Raw genomic sequence first — 23,399 nt, forward strand, 5'->3', positions numbered from 1 at the left:
TCCTTGATTATAACTTGTTTATTGAGGTATTGACAATTGAAATAAACTTAGAAGGGCAAGTAGTATATTGAATGTTTCTGAAAATAGGGCCATAATGAGTAAAGCCAAGGAGAACTAAAACATGAAAGAGATGCCAGGAAGGAATGCTTTCACAGATATTGGATGGTAAAGTAAACTTTACTCTGTGTAGCTTCACCAAGCAGAACTAAAATTAATATACATGTTTAATTGAGTGAAAAAGAAATGGCAGAGAAATATATGGCACTGAGCACCTGTTTACTAGAGATGTATAGCAAAGCTGAGTGATCATCTTTTAAGGAATGCCAGAGGAAATGTAAACAATGATAGATCATCAGGCAAGAAGAACATAGAAATGTTTAACTTGCACAAAAGCTGGTGTGAGGCCACTGTATGAGAGATGATACTGTGAGGAGTCAGATGGGTTAATAGACAGTCAGGGGATCCCAATGGAATTTGGGCTGTAAAATATTTGCTTCCTTCCCCAAAAGGTTATCTTTAGCAAGAACAAACAGGCCACCCTCCTTCCTTCAGAATCTCCAAATTTACCATGAGAATAGCAAGGGAGCTCCTCCTGAGCTCCCACCTTTAGCAGACCACATAGAATGGAGAATTGTAAATGAGGTCTTTTGATGTTTTCTGTCCCTGCTTGATAACTGAATGACAAACTCTTTGTTGAAATTGTACTTAAAGCCAACCGCCACCAGTCCCCTTTGGGTTTTCCTCTCTTGGAAGCCTCCTCCACCCCTCTCTGGCTGGAAGTCCTTGATTCTAATAAATACTTTTAAATCTCTTTGCCATCTGCTTGGAAATTCTTCTTCCATGTGAGACAAAGAACCAAGGCAACAGTAATTTCTCTGCCACTGTTTTCCTATAACAGTGCTAATCTAAAGGGGAAGGTAAGGGCTGGCGCTGTGGCATAGCAGGTAAAGCTGACATCTGAAGTTGCCAGCATCCCATATGGGTGATAGTTTGAGACCTGGCTACTCCTCTTTCCATCCAGCTCTCTCCTGTGGCCTGGGAAAGCAGTAGAAGATGGCCCAAGTGCTTGGCTGCTGTACCCACATGGAAGGCCCGAAAGAAGCTCCTGGTTCTTGTCTTTGTCCCAGCTCTAGCAAGTGCAGCCATTTGGGAAGTGAATCAGTGCATGGAAGAGCTCCCTCTCCCCATCTCTCTGAAACTGCATTTCAAATAAATAAATAAATCTTAAAAAAATTATAGGGGAAGGCAGCAGAAAGAACAGAGAAAAGTGAGTTAGCACTGAGCATGATACTAAATGCTATGGGGAAAAATACAAGAATGCATGAGATTAACTATAGTTTGCTATAGACTTAAATAATTCACCTTTGAGTTAGATCTCTCATTTCCTGTCCTTTAGAGTCTCATGGGCCAGGGCTGAGATTTATTTATTTACTTGTTTAAATAATATTTTTATTATGTTTAAATATCTTAACATCTTGCTTCTTGACAATAGAAATTTCCAGAAGCAAGAATAATGCAAGTTGAAGATCTAGATGACGTGGTCAAGCATATTTTTCTGCATTCTTAATAATCAAAGATTTTATATGGGGAAAATTCTCCATGTAAATTTAATGAGCTAATTAGCTGTAAAATCATAAAAGATAAAAAGAGTAAGTAGGCAAAAGTTTGAGTAATAAATCCTTTAAATAGCAAATAGGAGGAATCTCTACAGAGAACTTCACAACTTAAATTCTGATTCTGTGAAGCTCATCTTTGTGCAAAAATGTAATTTTGATGTATACCTAATTTAGGTAGAATTGTAAGACCTTTTTCTATGGTTGCTTTTTTTTCCTGCTATATCTAAAAATATTCAATATCTTGCTTAAAATGATACATTTTACTGTTAATTTCTCCTGTAGTTCAGTATTAGTGTCATTTAAATCTCATTAAATCCCTGTAACAGAAAATGGGATCTTTGTAAATATTAAAAAATAAAAAGCCAATATTTTCTAATAGTTATGTACTTAAGTATTTATAATATGTTTATAGGAATATGTTTATAAAATGTATGGATATTTCAACAAATAATTCTCAAGAAAATTTGTTTTGTTTGTGAGTTCTACTCTTATAATTAAAAGAATGCACTACAATTCAACTAAATAGCTAAAGAAAAAATATCCTATTGAGAAGATCTGTTACTGAAATGAAAAGGAGTTTTTCTATTCTATTGGAAATGGGAATTTTCAGATTTTACATTACTTTAACTTTCTGCAGTTATTTCATCACTCATTAGCTCATGGTGTAATAGGACTGATATTGTAGAACTTATATAGCTTCAAATATAAGTAACATTTAAGATTTAAAGCAAATTAGAAAGACATAAAAGGCATGATATTATTATGAACATAAGCCATTAATTTGAAAATATAATTTTTGTTTTCCAAAATGATAGCTTCTGTATTGAAAATATTGTGTAGTGTTATTAAGCAGTGAATTCAGATTTAACATAAATTTGATTTGGAAGAATTTTCATAACTATTTTTCATCAAGTATAATGTTGTTATCAGAAATTTGAATCTTCTATGGCCCTGTGTTGTGGTGCAGTAGCTTAAGCCCATGCCTGCAACACTGGCATTCCATATGAGCACCTGTTTGAGTCCTTGCTGTTCTACTTTTGATCGAGCTTCCTGGTTATGTACCTAGGAAGGCAGTAGAGGATGACCCAAGTGTTTGGGCCCATGCATTCCATATGGGAGACCATAGATGGAGTTACAGGCTGCTAAATTTGATGCCTGTCTCTCCCTCTCTCTGTAATTCTACCTTTCAAATAAATGCATCTTTCAAATAAATGGCATAATCACTAGGTTGTGAATTAGGTACCATGAAGTATGTGAATAAATAAAATATGTTTTATTAACATAATCATTATACCCATAAATGCAATACTGTTAAAATACAAGTAGACAAAATTTAATAATTTTAAATTATATATATCTGGTTAGGCTACTGATGATTTACTGATATATAAATCGATTGATCTATTTACTAATTAGAGGTTTAATACAAGAAATGCAATTCATGGTATTTTCCAATAAGAGTTGAATTTTTTTTGAATTTTATGCAATGAAAAGATTGCTCTTGATCTTTTGTACTATTATTTTAGAAGAGAGGAGGCTGTTTTTTATTTAATTAATTAACTTATTTGAAAGGCAGAGTTAGAGAGGGAGAGAGAGAGAGTTTCAAATCTCTGGTCCACTCCCAAGATGGCTGCAACAGTGGGGACTGGGCCAGGCCAAAGCTAGGAGCCAGGAGCTTCTTCCAGGACTCCCATGTGAGTGCAGGGGTCCAAGCATTTGGGCCATCTTCTGCTGCTTTCCCAGGGACATTAAAAGAGAGCTGCTTCTGAAATGGAGTAGCCAGGTCTCCAGTCGGCACCAATGTAGGATGCCAGTGCTGCAGGCAACAGCTTTACCCGCTAGGACACAGTGCTGGCCCAAAGATAATGTTTTAAACAATGAATTTGTATAATTTGCTTCAGGAAAAAAAAAAACAGATAATGATTTTTTCTTTCTAAATAAAATTAAACATGATAACCTTGGAATTTGTACCTTATTGCCTCATGCTAAAGTAATTCATAGGTACTGATTAAATTTTTTAAAGATGTTTTTTATTCATTTGAAAGTCAGAGTTACACAGAGAGAGGCAGAGAGAGAGAGAGAGGTCTTCCATCTGTTGGTTCACTCCCCAATTGCCTGCAATGCCTGGAGTTGTGCCAATCCAAAACGAGGAGCCAGGAGCTTCTTCCCATGAGGCTGCAGGGACCCAAGGACCTGGGCCATCTTCTGGTTTCCCAGGCGGTAGCAGAGAGCTGGATCAGAAGTGGAGCAGCCAGGACTTGAACCGGTGTCCTCATGGGATGCTGTGCTGCAGACCAGGGCTGTTACACCACAGCACTAGCTCCCTGATTAAATTTTAAAACCTATCAGATATGCATCTGTGACATTCTTTTATTCATATTCTCTAGTGGCTGTATTAGTCAAAATGGGATTATAAAATGCTATCCCTTAAAATCTTAGTAGTTTTGCATTAAAGGTTCATTCATTCATTCTTTTTTTAAAACATTCGTTTATTTGAGATGTACAGTTATGGAGAAATGAAAAATTAAGTTTAAAATTACAGCCCTAAACTTTTTCCCCCAAAGCTGAAATTAGGTGCTCCAGGTGCAGCTGTAAAGATAAGGGTCCGAAACTATGTGGCGTTTGCCTCACCCGCCTGGCTGCACAGAGCCCCTCCCTACCCCTTTCCTGTATCTTGCCTCACCCGACCAGTTCCCTGTCCCTGAGTTCCTAGATAAGCCACAAACCTTCCCGTAATCTCGTGTGACCTTGTATGAGACTCTGCAGTTTGGCACGTACACCCCAGCGACCTGGACCCTATGCTTCGGCCAATCAATTCAAAGGGCATCAACCCCAAGAGCCATCCAACCACCTTAGTGGGTCCGTTCCCACCACTGGATGTGCCAATCAAATCTAGGAGATGTCCTTTGAATTTCCCGCTGAATGAGATGATTTGCTGTGATGTAAAATGTCTCTAAAAACCCTATAAAAACCCTGGCCCTTGACTTCTTGGGGCTTTTCTGTTCTTGCGTGTTCAGGGAGCCCCAGCATGCTGGTTCAATAAACCCCCTGCTGATTGCATGAGAGTGCCTCTTGGAGTCGTTCCTCGGGTGGTGGACGCGTTTTGACCCTAACAGAAGCAGAGGCAGAAAGAGAGAGAGAAAGAGAGATATGTCTTCCATCTGCTGGTTCACTCCCCAAATGGCTGCAACAGTTGGAGCTAGGCCAGGTTGAATCCAAGGGCCAGGAGCTTCTTCCAGGTCTCCCATGCACAGTTCAGGGGTCCAAGGGCTTGGGCCTTCTTCTGTTGCTTTGCCAGCATAGAACTGGTTTAGAAGTGGAGCAGCTGGGACTCAAACGGTGCCCATATGGGATGTTGGCACTACAGGTACTGGTTTCACCTGCTACATCACAGCACTGGTCCTCCAATGAAAGGTTATTTCTTATCCAGCATGGATCAGCAGGGCATTCCTTCTACCTGTTATTCAGGTCGACAGTGTTTCAAATTCACTGGAAAGAGGGATGAGAATGATGCATCTAGTACTGGCTGCTAAATTTACTGCCTGTGGTTGAGATTTTTGCTAAGAATTTATTAGATAGATAAAGTCATACAGACATGTCTAACTTTAGAGATGTAAGAACATGAAGTGAAATTCATCTTCTGCCCAGGAGACAGCTGGAAATATTTAGTAAATAGAATTGATAATACATGTTGAGTCTTGGTCATTTTTCATTGTTGGATAACCCTAAATATATGTCACTAGTGCCAGAAATTAAAGAGGGGCTCATGTTGTGGCTTAGTGGGCTAAGTCTCTGCAGCGCTGGTATACCATATAGGTGGCAGTTCTAGTCCCAGCTGCTCCTCTTTAGTTGCGCATCTCTCTCTGCCATGGCCTGGGAAAGCAGTAGAAGATGGCCCATGTACTTGGGCCCCTGAACCTTGTGGGAGACATGGAAGAAGTTCCTGGCTCTTGGCTTTGGATTAGCCTAGCTCTGACCATTGTGGCGATTTGGGGAGTGAACCAGCAGATGGAAGACCTTTCTCTCTGTCACTCTCCCTTTCAAATAAAATAAAATAAATCTTTAAAAAAAATAAATGTCACTCAGATCCAGGAAGCACATCACTAGGAAGCTGAAGATTTAATTGAGCAGTGCTGGGAGTTGAGAGAATATATTTATCTCAGAGAATTACCATAATACACATATTAAATAGGAACTCTAGAATTTGAATTTTAAAATATTTTAGAATGATTTCTAATTGTCGTCACAATAATTATTTTAAGCCATGTATGACAATTTAAGCTTTCATTTTGTAATTAGATGTTTTACTTGTTTTTTTTTCCATGATATTAATTTTTTAAATGATTTAATGAATATTTACAGATACTTTATGGTGTTAAATAAAGCATTGAGTGGAGTATTGCTGTTGTTATATATAACTTTTTATGCTTAGGTTGGTAAATTCACTGACCATGAATCTAGATGTTTATTAATTTGTGGGAAATACTAAGCTAATAGAAAAGCAATGGCCAACAGAGAACTTAAACTGCATTGCACCATAGCATAAAACTTCATGTTTTATAACAATAAAAACAAGAAATTGTTAGAGCTTCTGACAGTCATAAGTCTTTGAATTTAAAAAGTCTTTTAAATAATAATCTTTAAACTCATAATTGTCCATAAAAGCAAATTGTTCTGTTTAAAAGATTAGCATACATTTTATTGTGTTCATTACATATTGAGTTTAAGTTACAGAATTCCCTCAAGGAATTTTATAATTTTTGTTTCAAAGCAGTTTATTTTTTTATTTGTAGGTATCTCATAAATACAGAATTAGGAACATAGTGACTTTTCTCACTCTACCTTCCCTCCCACCCTCTCCCTCCCTCTTTCCTGTTTAGTTGGAGAAGGAAAAAGAATTAGGGACAGGAGCAGACTGGCAGGACTTCTTAACTGTTTCTTTAAGTTGATGATTATGGTCCTCTCTCTCCTCTCAATCTCCATTTATCTGACTATCTTACCTGTTAGGTCATTTTTAGACGATTGCTCTGAGCATTTAGACTATGTAAAATGTTAGAAATATATGTATGTAAGATTTTGTATTTTCACCTTTCATACAAAGTATATCCCCTTCAGAATACTATATTGTAATTAGATGTTTAAGACAGGAATTTTATCTGCTAAACTATTTATCTCTAGCATCCATAAAAGTAATTAGTATACTTTGGTGTCTAATGAATACTTGCTGAATCAATTAACAATTAAATTCAGCCTCTGTTATGGGATAAGCTATCTGTATTAGGATATGGTAGGTTAGACAAAACAAAGAGGATGGCAGAGGTAATTAATTCAAGGTCAGAATTGTCAGCATAGACTCCTTCCTCTTTTCTGTGTGGACATGTTACAGTAAGTCAAAGTATAGTGAAGTAGGAATTACGATTTCTACGTTCTGATCTTGGTTTGGCAAATAGTTACCCTTGTGATGGCAGACAATTTTCCTACGACTTCAGGAATACGTTATTGCATTTGTAAAGACACGACACCATTATTTGCAAGATCTTTGATTAATAATTTTATGAGGTTGTGGGAAGTTCTTTGATACTAATGAGAGGGCTGTAAATTTGCTGGCTGAAGTTAGGGGAATCCTATTGGGTAGTAGGTAGTGTTGCCTTATCTATTCATGTTTAGGTAACCTCAGAACTAGAAAAAATTGAGCACTTTGCTGACCCTGTGGACAAAATGAGGAATTGCCTTAGTCCCTATGGTTGTCAAAGTCCATCAAATATGCACTGAAGAAATGAAGCTGTGGAGGAACTGTAATTTTGTGGCAAATAATCTTCATCTCACTTAGGGTTTAATTTTTTTAAAAGATTTATTTATTTATTTGAGAGGTAGAGTTACAGACAGTGAGAGGGAGAAACAGAGAGAAAGGTCTTCCTTCCATTGGTTCACTCCCCAAATGGCTGCAATGATCAGAGATGTGTTGATCTGAAGCCAGGATCCAGGTGCTTCTTCCTGGTCTCCCTTGTGGGTGCAGGGGCCCAAGGACTTGGGCCATCTTCTACTGCTTTCCAAGACCATAGCAGAGATCTGGATTGGAAGAGGGGCAGCCAAGACTAGAACCGGCACCCATATCAGATGCTGGCAACACGAGTGGAGGATTAACCTACTGCGCCATGGCTCCAGCCCCAGAAGGGTTTAATTTAATTTGGAAAATAAAAATATGGTCCAGTAATACAACAGTTGCTTAGAGTGACTGGTATAAGTTGATGGGGCAGCTTTGTCCATCTCTGCCATTCGAGAATCTATGTTTATTTTAGGTCATAGTTGTTCCATAAGTTATAGTAGTCATCTGCCTGGTCCAAGCCAGGTGACTGTAACATCTTATTTATAGCTGGTGAGAAGATAGGTAAATTATAACAGTGCAATGAGATGGCAGAGATCATTTCTTTTGACATTTTTTCTCTTAGTGAGAACTTAGGTAGATACATTTTAAAATTTTTTATCTGTCTTAAAGGCAAAGAGATAGAGGTACAGATAAAGGAGAGATAGATAGGTAGGTAGGTAGGTAGGTAGAATAAGACACAGCGCTCCCATCTGCTGGCTCATTTCCCAGTGTCTGCAGTGGCCTCTGATTGCACTGAAGGTAGGAACTGGGAACTCAATCCAGGTCTCTCACATGAGTAGTGGGAGCACAATTTCTTGAGCCACTACTGCTGCCTTCCAGGGTGGACATCAGCAGGAAGCTGGAGATGGGAGCTGTGAACCTACATACTCTGATGCAGGACATGGGCTTTGTAACAGCTGGGCTAAATGTCTGCCCTAAGAGGCACACTTTGAATCAAAGTGTATTCCCTTTCTGTGGTGAATCACTGAAGGTGAATATTACAGAACTTTCTCTAATCCAAAGTGCAATGATCAATCCGTCCAACATGCACTTTACTGTCTGATGACTTACTGTATAGTTTTCATGGGAAATGTGCCTTATGAAAAGCCACGGGGGGGTGGGGAAGGGCTGGCACTGTGGCGCAGTGGGTTAACACCCTGGCCTGAGGCGCCAGCATCCCATATGGGTGCCAGTTGGAGGCCTGGCTGCTCCACTTGTGATCCAGCTCTTTGCTGTGGGAGACTCGGAGGAGGCTCCTGGCTCCTGGCTTCAGATTGGCCCAGCTCCGACTATTGTGGCTAGTTGGGGAGTCAACCAGCAGATGGAAGACACCTCTCTCTCTCTCTCTCTCTCTCTCTGCCTCTGCCTCTGCCTCTCCTTTCTCTGTGTAATTCTGATATTCAAACAAATAATAAAAAAAAGAAAAGCCATGAGGGACCGGTGCTGTGGCATAATGGGTAAAGCCACCACCTGCAGTGCCGGCATCCCATATGGGCGCCCATTCGAGGCCTGGCTGCTCCACTTCCTATCTGGCTCTCTGCTGTGGCCTGGGAAAGCAGTAGAGGATGGCCCAAGCTCTTGGGGCCCCGTGCCCATGTAGGAGACCTGGAAGAAGCTCCTGGCTGGCTCCTGGCTTCGGATTGGCACAGCTCCAGCCCTTGCTGCCAATTGGGGAGTGAACCAGAGATGGAGGACCTCTCTCTGCCTCTCCTTCTCTCTGTGTGTAACTCTGACTTCTGACTTTCAAGCAAAATGAATAAATCTTAAAAGAAAAAGAAAGCTATTAATAGACTTCAAAATGTTTGCACCAAAATAGGCATATCTTTTAATTCCATTTTTCTACCAACTTTATGACATAAACTCTTATACTGTGTGGCCATGAAAATGATTTATAAAAGTGTATTAAATAGACTGGAAATGAGTTACAATACATTATTAGTTTAATGCAGCATGGTATAAAATTTTAAAAAATCTAATTTTTGTAAATAAGTCCTTTATATGAATATACACAGAAAATATTGGAAAATATATATGAATATGTTAATAGCAGCTATTGCTAAAGTTTTTTTAGCTTCTAAATTTCCTAATTTCCCAGTGAACATGTTTATAGTATGTAAATAAATGCAAAGAATAAAAATTTTGTACAAAACCAAAAATGAAGAATCTTAAATGGTTACAGTAAAATTTTATTTCTTTTTATTTATTTTATTTAGCGGTTTCTGTTAGTTAGTAGTTTCTTTCATCAAAAGCTTCAGACAAACTTATGATATGCCAAAGCAAATTTTCCAGAAAACACACGAGAAAATAGAAGGAGAAAGAATTAAAGTGATGTTGATCTGTTTCTCCTATGGTTGTTTTAGGAGTTTTCTCTCCTCAGGCTATTATAAAATACCATAGACTGAACGCTTAAATAACAGAAATTTATTTTCTCATAGCTCTATAGGCTGCGCATCTGAGATCAGAGTGGCAATCTTGTTGGTACTGGAGAGGGTTCTCTTCTAGGCTTTCAGTCTCCTAGCTGTGTCCTTAGGTTGCATATTGAAAGTGGGAGCTGAAAATAAGGTAGGGGGCGGAGGAACAGGGGTACAGGGCAGGAGTGAACTGTAGTGTCTAAGAGTACTAAGTCCCTTCACGCAAGAATTTCACTCTTACTGTGTAACCTCTTTAATCTTTATGCCTCTGATTCGGCAATTTAATCCTTTGTGTTAACTTGACGAAAACCCATCACTTGTCTTCTCAGCAATGGAAGAGCTGTGCTATCACGGGAATAGTATTTGTTGTAACAAATTCATGTAAACGATCTCATCACAAGGTCTATAAAGGCATAAAAATATAAAGTGAATGTTTACAGTAATATCTGAATAAGGCAGTTGGTTAAATATTTCTATCCTCTGTGTATACATCCTGATATTTAATATTGGCTTATTTGTTTACATGGCCGTGTTAAACAAAGTATCAACTTTACTATTTGCAGTAGTTTCAATTATTTTGGAAACATAACATGTTTTGTTCCCAAAGGTCACTTTCATATTCAGAATCCAGTTACAGCACAGGATATATCACAAAATTATTCAGAATCACATTACTCACTTACAGGAGAGAAAATGAATCTCCTCCTCATTCTTCTTCACACAAAATTGCAAAAATATTGGAAATTCATTTTCATGCTTTTATATAATGTGTTCAAATAGAAAGAGCAGTGATTGTATTTTCAAAATATTTATTGAGAACTAGTGTTTGATATTATGCTTTGTTGATAAAAATACTAAAGTAGATACATAACCAATGATAAACTAACACCACAGTAGATGTAATAACTAGTAATTCAGAAAAAAAAAAGGTTTTTTCCTGTGGAAATCACTGAAGCACACCACCAAACTGATGTCTCTTACATTCAAATAATTCTCACATGTTGATTTTGTATTATTCCTTGAAATGACTGCTTAAGTTTTTTTAAAGATTTTTTTAAAAATTTATTTATTTGAAAGAGTTACACAGAGAGAGAAAGAGAGGCAGAGAGAGAGAAGTCTTCTATCTGCCGGTTCACTCCCCAATTGGCCGTGATGGCTGGACCTGTGCTGCTCCGAAGCTAAGATCCAAGAGCTTCCTCCAGGTCTTCCCATCTGGGTGCAGGGGCCCAAGGACTTGGGTCATCTTCTACTGCTTTCCCAGGCCATAGCTGAGAGCTGGATCGGAAGTGGATCCAGGACTCAAATCGGCGCCTATATGGGATGCTGGCATTGCAAGTGGTGGCTTTACCTACTTCACCACAGGGCTGGCCCCAAATTCCTTACATTTGTATGGATGCTATTAAATCTGACTTGTAGTTGGCAATTCAGAAACAATTTTGTTATCATAAAAGTCAATTATAGAGCTCTACCATGACATTTATAGATCAGAGATTTATGAGAATTTTCTTCAAATGACTGTTATACAGAATGAATGCAAACAAAAAACAGGAATAAAATTACAGTGAAGGTACTAAGTTTTTCTGTTTTTTTTTTTTTAATTATTTATTTGAAAGGCAGAATTAGAGAGTGGGAGAGACAGGGAGGGAGATATTCCATCTGCTGATTAACTCCCCAAATGGCTGCAATGGTCCGGGCTGGATGAGGTCCCACTCATAGGAACTCCATCAAGGTCTCCCATATTGAAAGCAGGGGCCCAAGTAGGCAGGCCATCTCCTGCAACTTTCCCAGCACATTAGTGGGGAACTGGCTCAGAAGTGAAGCACTCAGGCCTCGTACAGGTACTCATATTGGATGCTGGTATACCAAATAGCAGCTTAACCTGCTGCAGCACAGTGCTGGCCCCAAGCAAGTCTTGTCTTACAAATAATCAGAGTATCTTCTTCAGGTTGTGCGTAAAGCTTTAGTTTGTAGGATTGTTTCAGTGAAATTACGTCACTATTACCCAAATCTTCAAATCTAAGAATTAAGGGAAGAGCTATCTTTAATTGGTTATTATAGATTAAAGAAAACAAATTTGTGACAACGCAACCCTTGATTGTAACCTATGTGGGTTTAGCTGAATCAAAAGATAAATTATTGCTCCACTGATCTCAATTATATGTGAGTATCTCTTTAGTTCTACAAATATTCAGTCTAGCATTTATAGAAGGACTTAGCTATTTATAATATAAAGAAACTTTTTTCTTTTTTTAAAAGTAATATATTAAAGTATTAGATTCTCAGGGACACAGCAATTGCATGATAATTACTACAAAACAATTCTCATCAATTCTCATGTTAATATGGTATTAATACAAAGAGAACAGTTTCAATGCTTTAATAACAAAAGGATTTCATAATCTTATAATCTCTAGCTATTTTTTGTCTTAAGTATTCATTCTTTGGTGGTAGTTTCCTTTTTTTGAAAAGATTCATTTATTTATTTGAAAGTCAGAGTTAGAGAGGGAGAGAGAGAGGCAGATAACTTCCATCCGCTGGTTCACTCCCAAGATGGCTGCAATGGCTGGGGCTGTTTCAGGTTGAAGCTAGGAGCTAGTAGCTTCTTCCAGGTCTCCCACGTGGGTGACAGGTGCCCAAATACAGGCCATAATCCACTATTTTTTCCCAGGCCATTAGCAGGGAACTGAATCGGGAGTGGAACAGCTAGACACAAACTGGTGCCCATATGGGATGCTGGTGCCACTATGCACTGTGCACTATGTCACAACAGTGGACCTGGTGGTAGTTTTTGACTTCCACACTGATAAAGGATAAACTATGCATCTAAGACTCAACCAGCACTGTGGCATAGTGGGTAAAGCTGCTGCCTGCAGTCCTAACATCCCATGGTTCTAGTCCCAGCTGTTCCACTTCAAATCCAGCTCCTGGCTAATAGGCCTGGGAAAGCAGCAAATGATGGCCTAAATCCTTGAGCTCCTGCACCTGTGTGGAAAACCTAGAAGAAGCTCCTGGCTCCTGGGTTAAGCCTGGCCCAGCTTTGGCTGTTGCAGCCATTTTGGGAGTGAACCAGCAGATGGAAGATCTCTCTCTCTGTCTCTGTGTGTGTGTGTGTGTGAATGTGTGTGTGTGTGTGTCTTTCCTTCTCTCTCTGTGTTTGACTCTGATTTTGAAATAAATAAATCTATTAAAAAAGGACTCATCCACTTAGAATTTAGCCAAAAAGTTTATTAACTCTACTTTTAATATACTTTTTTTTTTTTTTTTTTTTTGCTGAAGGCACAAGACAATTTATGGAGACAATTACATCATAAGAAGTCAAAATATAGAATTCCATCTAATTTTGTCTTTCTTTGGACCTGAGGGAGAGGGTTTCCAGTGGACATCTCTTCACTATTGACTTGGATTTCTTGACTAAAGGTAGACATGTTTTCCTAGAAGAACCGGCTCCTCAATCTCAAACTCCAGTGCCTTCTCACAAAGAGCTAGCTTTCTGGCTTTCTTCCACCTTTCTCCTGATGTCTGCCTTGACTCTGCATGGCCTCATTTCTAGTTACTGACATCCCTGGCTCTTAGATTCACAAGTCCCTGGGAGGGGTGGTGAGTGCAAGAAGTTCCCTGTTGATGGGCTTCTACACCACTTCCGTGGGCCGGAGAACTAATTTTTTTTTTGTTTCAAGTTACTTTTTCAATATTTGTTCCAGTGAGAGCATAGCCTGCATTCTCTTACTATTACATTGTAAATAACAGGCTCTGTAATAAGTACCTCATTTCCAAGGACAAATATTAATATTTTAAGAGGCAGTGTTCTTACTTGGAAATAGTATTTCCTACATTAACAGTGTTTCTGCCCTGCCCTTGGAGTACATGTTTCCCCAGTGTTGTTCTGAGGGGCTTTTATATCATTTCTGTTTTTTTATTGCCCACAGGAATCATAAAAATTTAAATTAGCCTGCAATACTTACTTTTATTGAATCCTAGGGACAGACTCTGTATGCTATTACACTCTTTGGTTTCAGAGACTCTCTTTGATTTATGGGAAATGGAGGAGGATGATTATTAATATGTCCTACAACTGACCTATGACTAAGTAGTTAAAGAGTAGTCATTATTGTTCTACATATCAAATAGACTCACATAGAAAAAAATTGAAATTAAAACATGAGCTTCTAATAGCAGGGATGCATTCTGAAAAATGTGTTTGATGTGATGTTGTCATGGTACAAACATCACAGAGTATAGTTACACAAATGTAGACAGCATTGGTCAATCACATGATATGATGTAGATGCAACCAAAAGATCAGCATATATAGGATGTATGAGTCAGGTGCTGGGGTAACCTGGTACACTGTTTTACAGTAAATTTTTAATAGGAATACATTCTAAAATAACAATAAAAGGTATAACATAGTAAATACATAAACCAGTAGTATGGTAATTTTTTATTAAGTGTTATATACTGCACATAATTGTGTAATAATACTTTTAGATGATTGACAGTGTGACAGGTTTGCTTACACCACCATCACTACAAATTGTGATGGTGGTTACGCCACTGGGTGATTGATAGGCATTTTTCAGCTCCATTGAAATCTTATGGAACTATTGTCCATATATGCAGTCCATCAGTGAAGACTTCATCATGAAGTATATGAGTGTAATAATAACGACTGTAATTATCATCAGCATCTGTACCTCTGGTTGGTAGTTCATATAACTTATCCTACTCCTTTTTCCAGAAGTAAAAGTGCTGCTCTGAAAGGATCCTCAGAGTGGGCTGAGGCTAGGGAATTCCTTTCTAATACTGGAATAATGGAGATAAACAGAATTCGAGGGTTTATGACCACCTAGTGTTAGCCATCTGGAATCATCTGATAACACTGAAGCTTTATCTGGGTCTGCTGAGGGGATATTTGGCTGCAGAAGGGAAGGCATTTCTGGCTCAGTGGAGGAAATAAGTACCTAGGCAGAACATGAAGCTGATTTGTGGAAACTCAGAAATCTGGATAGTTTTGTCTTCTGACAGGGGATTTTAATCATCTGATGTTCTGAGGATCATGACTCTCAAAGATAGATGTGGTTGTTTGCAGGTAGTCTATTAATTGGCCCACTGATTCATGCATTCAATCAACTGCGTATTGAGTAGGCTCTGGAACTTCCTACAGTAGTGAATGAAACAGATGACGATCACTGTCCTAACTGAGCTGATGTTCTACATAATTGAGCTTTCAGTTATGAAAGGCAGGAAATGAAATAAATAATACTAGTAGTTTTAGCTGTTCAGAAATGCTACTTGGAAAAAGCAGGGAAGGGAGAAATTGGCAGTGTGATGAGGAGTGGTTGTAAAGATTTGAAAGAATTTGGTCTTCCGAAAAACGGTATTTGAGCAAACAAGGGAGTGAGAAGGAATTAGCTCTTTTGACACTTGGAAAATGAGAGTTACAAGCAGAGGCAGTTCAAATCAAAGGGTCTGAGGCAGAGTGTGACTAAAATATGTCAGCAAGGAAAGATACAGATGCAGAGGAAAGAAGAGGGGAGAGAAAGGAGTCGTGAGGCATGGGAATCATACCCAAATTTGTGGATGATTTTTGGATTATTAATTTTTCTTTGAGTGATATTGGATTATCCTTGAGAATCTGAGTATACTAGTGATACAGTCTTACTTGTTTTTTGGTTTAAGATTTTTATTTATTATTTATTTGAAAGGCAGAGTCACACAGAGGTAGAGAGAGAGAGAGGTCTTCCTTCCGCTAGTTCACTTCTCAGATGGCCACAATGGCCAGAGCTGCGCTGATCTGAAGCCAGGAGCCTCTGCTAGGTCTTCCACATGGGTGCAGGGACCCAATGACTTGGGCCATCTTCCACTGCTTTCCCATAGCATAGAAAAGGGCTGGATCAGAAGAAGAGTGACTCGAACTTGAACTGGCACCCTTATGGGTTGCTGGCACTGCAGGCAGCAGCTCTACTTGCTGTGCCACAGTGCCAACCCTGATTACTTGGGTTTTAAACAGTCATTCTGACTGCTTCATTCAGAATAATTTATATGAGGAGTAGAAACAGATCAATGGGAAAGATATCATTAAAGGTAGTAAGGTAATATATTTTGGTAGCTTGTGATAAGAACGCAAGGTATATAGGGAAAGAAGTATATAGACAAGATTATATATTTAAATAGTAACAAAATATTTCTGATAAATTGAATGTGGATTATTTGAGAAAGTAGTCAAGGATATAGTCAGTTGCTTAAGTAACTGCTGTGACAGAATATTATTTAAGTAAGTTGGGAAAAACTGAGGAGGTATGATGGGGGAAATTAATATTCATGATTTTGAAGGTAAATAAGGCCACATGAATTGTTCTAGGCTGCAGGAATTTTATGTTCAAAATAAAAAAATCAGCTATGGCATAAAACATAGTAAGAGATATCATGTACTCAGTATTTATTATGTGTCAGGCAGTATACCACTTTCCACTTATTTCTTGTAAAAAACCCAAGAGATAATGTATCATTTTCATCATATGTGTGATAAAATTGATGCTTAAAGATAGTGAATCACTTACCTGAAGTCACACAGCCATCAAGCTGCATAAATGAGAGGCTGTGTTGTGATGTAGTGGGTTAAGTGGCCACCTGTTTGCACTGATTCTGTCCTGGCTGCTGCACTTCCAATCCAGCTCCTGCTATTGCGCAAGTGATTGGTCCTCTTCATCCACATGTGAGATCTGGAAGGCGTTCCTGGCTCTGATGGGCCCAGCCCCAGCCACTGTGGCCATTTGGGGAGTGAACCATCAGATAGAAGTTTCTCTCTCTCTCTTTCCCATCCCCTCCTTTGTAACTCTACCTTTCAAATATATAAATAAATCTTTTAAAACGTGCTTTGAACCTAGGAATCTCCCAACACAAAAAGTTATGCATGCCTTTACTCACTACCCTACAAAATCACATTTGAAAGAGGAAAATAGGAATGCACGGCAATTGATTTATTATCTGAGGAAAGCTATCTTCTTTGCAGGGAAATAACTAACATTCTCTTGTGATTACAGTTGGAGATAGAAATATAGTCATGTAAATTGAAAATTTCCAGTTACTTTTATGCACATTCTGAATGTATTTGATCTGTGAACAAGTGAACTACATAATCTCTGCTCCATGTTTATTTTATAATTTATTATCTTATGTTCTTACTTTCATTCCCTTAGACTTTTGGGTCTAATACATTGTTGTTTTCCAACTTTCTGAATATTTAATATTTTTATGAATGTTAAATAGTTTTCAGTTTGTATTTTTTAGTGTATAAATTTAATCCTATTAGTTCCCTTCTGAACAAAGTTTTCACTGCTTTCACCACAATTTTATATATAGTTATATATAAAATACAATTTTGTTTCAAAAATTTTTAAAGATGGATTTATGTGTTTGAAATGCAGAGTTACAGAGAGAAGGGGATGGTGGAAGAGAGAGAGAGCTTTAATCTGCTGGTTTACTTCCCAAATGGCTGTAGTGTAATTTTTAATTTAATTTCTCCTCTGACCTATGAGTTGTTTAGTAATTGTTTAATTTTCAAATGTCTATGATACTTGGAGGGTGATCACTGAGCTTGAAGCGTATCAGTCTAATTGAATTGTTTTCAGTCTTGCCTAGAATATGCCCATTTTCAAAGTGTTCTGTGAATACTTGTTGGTGAGCTGCACTGGATACCAATGGAAGACTATTACTACAACACGCAATCACTTTACATTTCAAGTTTGCCATTAATCATGGGATGTAGCATGTATTAATTTTATATGCCCGGTGAAACAAAATCACTGTAAACTTAATGGTTTAAACCAACACAAATTACTTACCTTATAACTCAGGATATCAGCCACCCAAAATGAGTCTGATGACTAAAATCAAGGTGCTGTCAATGCTGTGTTCCTCCTAAGGTTTTTAAGGAGAGAATCTATTTCCTTGCTTTTTCCAGCTTATGAGACATTATGCTTAGCTAATGAAACATTTATCTTCAAATGCTTCAGAGGTATTCATCTCAAAATCCGCAAGCATGTCCAAACTGCTTTCCTCATCACACCTCCCTTTCTTTTCTGTCTTCTTCCATGTCTGATGGACTTTGTGCTTACGTGAGGTGCACCCAGCATAATGTCCCCACATCAAGGTCAGCTGGTCAGTAGCCTTAATTCCATATGCATCCTTATTTCCTCTTTGCCATAAAATCTAACATATCCACAGGTTCCAGAGATTAGATGTAGACATCACTGGGGGGGGACCATTCTTCTGGCCATTATGTTCTGGGTCCCTACTCAGAGTTTATTAACATTGTCTAGGTGAACCGTGCTTGGGGAACATTTCAGTCACAATTTTTGTCTACCCAATTATGCAGGAAGCAGTACATCAGGACAGAGTCGTTCCAGTATGGTGTAGTCTGAAGAAAAGCCTGTTTTCAAAACTGGATTTTAGCCTGGCTCCTGGAATATAACCTTTAATTCCTTGCAATATACCGCCTAATGAATGTTTCTGGATGTCTGAGTCCTTTGGGCCGCACTGTACCAGTGTTATCAGTCATTTATTCTCACCCTGTGATTTATGGTGAATGCCTGGTTTTGCCCTGGGTGGTTGGGGTCTGAGTGGTTGATGTCAGTCATACAAGCATTGCATACCTATGTAGCTAGCCTGGTAAAATCCCTGGTCTCAGGGCTCAGGTGAGCTTTCCTCGTTGGCAACACTTCGAACAAATTGACACAGACTGTTTCTGGGAGAATGAACCATGTTCCTTTTTGAGTGTACTGCAGGAGGCACTTCTAGGCTAGTGCCTTGTTTCTCTTGGGTTTTTCTCCATAGTTCTTTTCCCTTTTGCTGATTGTAATTTTTGTTGTAGTAAGTCCTAAGTGTGAGCATAGGAGCTTTGGATTCCCGTGGGTCCTTCTAATATTCTACTGATGCTGAAGATGCTTTTGTCCCCTTCCTTAGCAATATAATGAAATAGCAGAAAAGTTGGTTTAAGTTTTCTGCCTCTTAGTGTCAGCTTTCTTCTTGACTCTAACTTATGGCTCTTGTCTATTTATGAACCTACAAAATCCCAAAGGGTGAAATTATGTCTTCAGATACACATCTCTCCTCTCTGAAATGTGACTTTTTTTACTCTCAGCTTCCTTTTTACCTTGATTTTCATTATTTATTTATTTTTCTTTCATATCTTATGAGACTGCTGAATTATCTGGCTTAAGTGCTTCTTAGTTGTTACTTTTTATTCAGCTTCACAGCTTCTCTGCACTGAATATAAATTGACAAATATATTGTAGAGCAAAGCAATGCAGAGAAATGGAGTCATCACAGGTCATTTCTCTTCTCTATCAGATAACGTCCCCTGGAGTATTGTCTTCCTATTGCTCTCTGCTGCCTTTTTCATCATTTTTGGTAGAAGGGTTTTGTTGGGCATTGCCTAAACTCTCCATTACAATATGGTGCCTGGTGGATGTTCGAGGGGTGTGTCTGTGGCTGCTGTGGTTAAGCTATGTAAGATCAGACCACCGGCAGGGATAGGTCCACTTTGGTTCCAGACACATGGACAGTGCATGATCCCTATACTTATGATGCCCCTGTGCTTGGCTCACCCATGCCTGCATGACCTTTGCGCTGATTGGCTCCCCTACTGCACAAGTCTTTTGTAAGCTTTATAAGCTTGTACACTTCCTCAATAAAGTAGTTCCTGCTTCGACAGAACTCACGGGTGTGTTAATGACCTGTCGACCTTACCTCTCTCGTTTGCCTTGTTGGGGAGTGTCTATACTGTCTCCTGCTGGTCAGGGGTCAGCCTCGGGCTTGAGACCCCGACAGGGTTTATCTGATACAGGCTTGTCCTTCACAGGAGGAATTACACATCTCTCTATTTGCACTTAATTCTGCCTGAAATGTGACTCATCCCTGAGTCCATTCTTCTCTGTAGGGTCTTTTCAAATACTACCAATATCAACCAAATATACCCTACTACCACCAGACTGTCTATTCTCTTACTCAAAACAACTACATCATTAGCTCCCTGATCTGTTTCCCAATTTACCTTTGTTGAAGGTTTTCCAGGGCTGGTGTTGTGGCATAGTGGGTAAAACCACTGCCCATGATGCCAGCATTCCTTATCTGCACTAGTTTGAATTTTAGCTGCTCCACTTCTGATCTAGCTCTCTGCTAATGTGCCTGGGAAGGCACTAGAAGATGGCCCAAGTGCTTGAGCCCCTGCACCTACCTGGGAGATCTGGAGGAAGCTCCTGGCTCCTGGCTTCAGTCTGGCCCAACCCTGGTTGTTGTGGCCATTTGAGGAGCGAACCAACAGATAGAAGACCTCCCTCTCTCTCAAATAAATCTTAAAAAGTGAGAACACTTTCCTGCTGAATTCTCAGTTTACAGTTTTTTTCCTGTCCCATCTAATTCCTTCTTCAGTGCTGTACATTTTACGTTTTATTTGCAATAGCAACTTAGTCCTGATAGCAGTTTTTGGTGTAACATAACAAAACTTTAATTTCTACTCATGCTGTGTGCTTGCCTTGTTTGAATTATAGCTATGCTATGCATGAATACTCACCAACTAATGGTGATGACAGCTGTTTTGTTCTTATAGTTTCAATATATAAAATAAAATATGAAGTCTTTTACTTTGGCTGACACTTCTATTCAAAGTAGATTGGTTGTAATGAGTCACGAAGTTTAATAATAAGGGACCTCAGAGAAGAAATTGGATATTGGTGAACCCTAGTAAACTTCACCTCAGAAGCTGATATTTATTGAGCATATACTTCTGGCAGACTCAAACGGCATCCATTATTTCATTTAATTCTTATCACAGCTGTGTAGCACAACTGTTAATTTCACCAAGGCTTATGTAAATTTAATGTTTACCTATAAGTCACACAGCTAGTTGGTACAGCAACTAGGGTTTGAATCCAGAACCTGGATCACTTTAGATTTGTATATTTGCTTCTTGTGGTGAAAACATTATGCAATAAATATTTGTTGATGAATATTATTTAGTAATTGTTACAGTGTCAGCTTTCTTTTGGTAAAATATTGTTACTTCAGAAGTTATTGACAAAGAATATCAAAAAAATGTGCTATCTATCCTCCCTGAAGTATATCATCTGTCATAAATTTTCTTTAAAAAACTACTAGCTCAAGAGAGCTACATTCAGCAGTTGGTTACTTTTAGTATCTGTATCATCATCTTCATCATTATTGTCATCATTATTATTATCATCATCACAGCAATTTTTGTTTAAAAAAGAAATTTGCCTTCTGTAGCAAGTGTGCCTATCAGTTCAAGTTGGTAGACTGGAAAAGTAGGTACTGTAAATAACTCATTCTGCTTAATACAAATAATGTATGCTTTTTATGAGTGTCCTTGAAATACTTCCAGTAGTATAGTTTTGCATTAAAATATGATTGACGCAATGGATATTTCATCGATGAAATCATAGTCATTTTGATTAAAAAATAGTTCTAGGAAGAGGACATATTTTATTTATATGAATGTTTTGCTTGAGGCAGGAGAGTGGATTACAAAAATATATCGGGAAATTTCTCCACCTTAGGGTTGTATATTCCAACTCCTCTGCTTTTGATTGAGCTTCTTGCTAAGGTGCATGCAAAGGAAGTGGAAAATGGCTTACATTCTGGGCTCTGCCACCCATGTGGGAAACCAAGATGGAGTTCCTGGCAGCTCTGGCCTGGTCTAGCCCTAGCTATAGCAGTCATTTGGGAAGTTAATCAGTACATGGAAGATGTCTGTCTGTCTCTCTCTTTTTCTCATTCCCTCGTCTCTGTATCTGTGCCTTTCAAATCAATAAATCTTTTTTTTCATAAAGAAACTTACCTTGCATGTAGGGGAGATGTTATCTGCATGAAAAAAAATGAGGAACCCAAGGCTGTATCCCCAGAAACATTTATGATCTATGTCAAAGACCTATTGTGCTATATTGTACCAAAGCCTGAAACATATAATCATGAATTAAGATGACATGTGATTTGCTTGTATTTTGAAAAGAGAGTAGAATAACAATAATGTGCCAGGTTCTGTGAAATATAACTGTGGTGTGAAATTTCATATCTATTCAAAGAAAATTGGTAACATTGTGCAATCTACATTTAAAAATGAATACCTTTACTCTGTTTTTTTTTTATTATTTTTCATTTTTAAACAAATCTGTTTGAAAGGCTAACTCCCCAAATGCCTGCATCTGCTGGGGCTGGGCCGGTATGCAGCAAGGAGCCTGGTACTCCAACTGGGTGTCACAGGATTGGCAGGGATTCAAGTACTTGAGCCATCACCTGCTGCCTACCAGGGTACAAAGTAGCAGGAAGTTGGAATTGAGAGAAGACTTGGGATGTGAACCCAGGTTCTTCAACATGGGACAGAACATTGCAAATGGGTTGTTCCAACCACTGTGCCAAACACCCACCCCTTTTTTGTATTATATGAGCAATCTCTGCATATCATACCTCCTAAGCTCTTAACATAAATTGGGAAACATGTCTGAAGGATGAGGAAATTCAGTTCAAAGAAAGTAGAGGGAAGTTTCTGTGAAAATTAATCTCATGTCAGAAGAGTCCTTGGTGAGAAAAATGGGACATCACTACTGCTATGACCTTTCCAGGTGAATAATATAAAGAAGATTCATAATTTTAGAATTAACTTATTGTGAAGAGAGTCTTGATTATCAAGATTTTTATAATATTTTTTTAAATAAAAATATCTTTTACTTTGTGTGTTTTCACTCTGAGACAATGTGCTTTTAAGGCTTCCTGGTTCCTTTTCATCATTCAGACAGGATGTCACAGGGAATGGTTAGGTGTTTAAATTTTAACTGAAAAGTGATCCCTGTTAGCAATTTGGAAACATCATGCTGAGTGAAATAAGTCAGTCCCAAAGGGACAAATATCATATGTTCTCCCTGATTGGTGACAACTAACTGAGCACCAAAAAGGAAACCTGTTAAAGTGAAAGGAACACATTATGAGAAACGGTGACTTGATCAGCCCTTGCCCTGACTGTTGATGAACAACTTAATACGTTATCCCTCTTAGTATTTTTTTTTTTGTTTGTTCTACTTAATACTTTGGTTGAATACTGTAATCAATACGCAGTTATTCTTAAGTGTTGAAACTTAACTGAAAAGTGATTGCTGTTAAATATAAGAGTGGGAACAATAGAGGGAAGAGATATGCAATTCGGGACATGCTCAAGCTGACTTACCTCAAATGGTAGAGTTAGAAACATACCAGGGGATTCCAATTCAATCCCATCAAGGTGGCATGTACCAATGCCATCTCACTAGTCCCAGTAATCAATTTCATTCACAATTGATCATAATGATAGGACTAAGAGCCAAAGGGATCACATAAACAAGACTAGTGTCTGCAAATACTAGCTGATAGAATAAAAAAGGGAGAGAACGATCCAACATGGGAAGCGAGATACACAGCAGACCCATAGAATGGCAGATGTCCTAAACAGCACTCTGG

Source organism: Oryctolagus cuniculus, chromosome 15, assembly GCF_964237555.1.
Source record: "Oryctolagus cuniculus chromosome 15, mOryCun1.1, whole genome shotgun sequence".
In the NCBI taxonomy this organism is placed as follows: Eukaryota; Metazoa; Chordata; class Mammalia; order Lagomorpha; family Leporidae; genus Oryctolagus; species Oryctolagus cuniculus.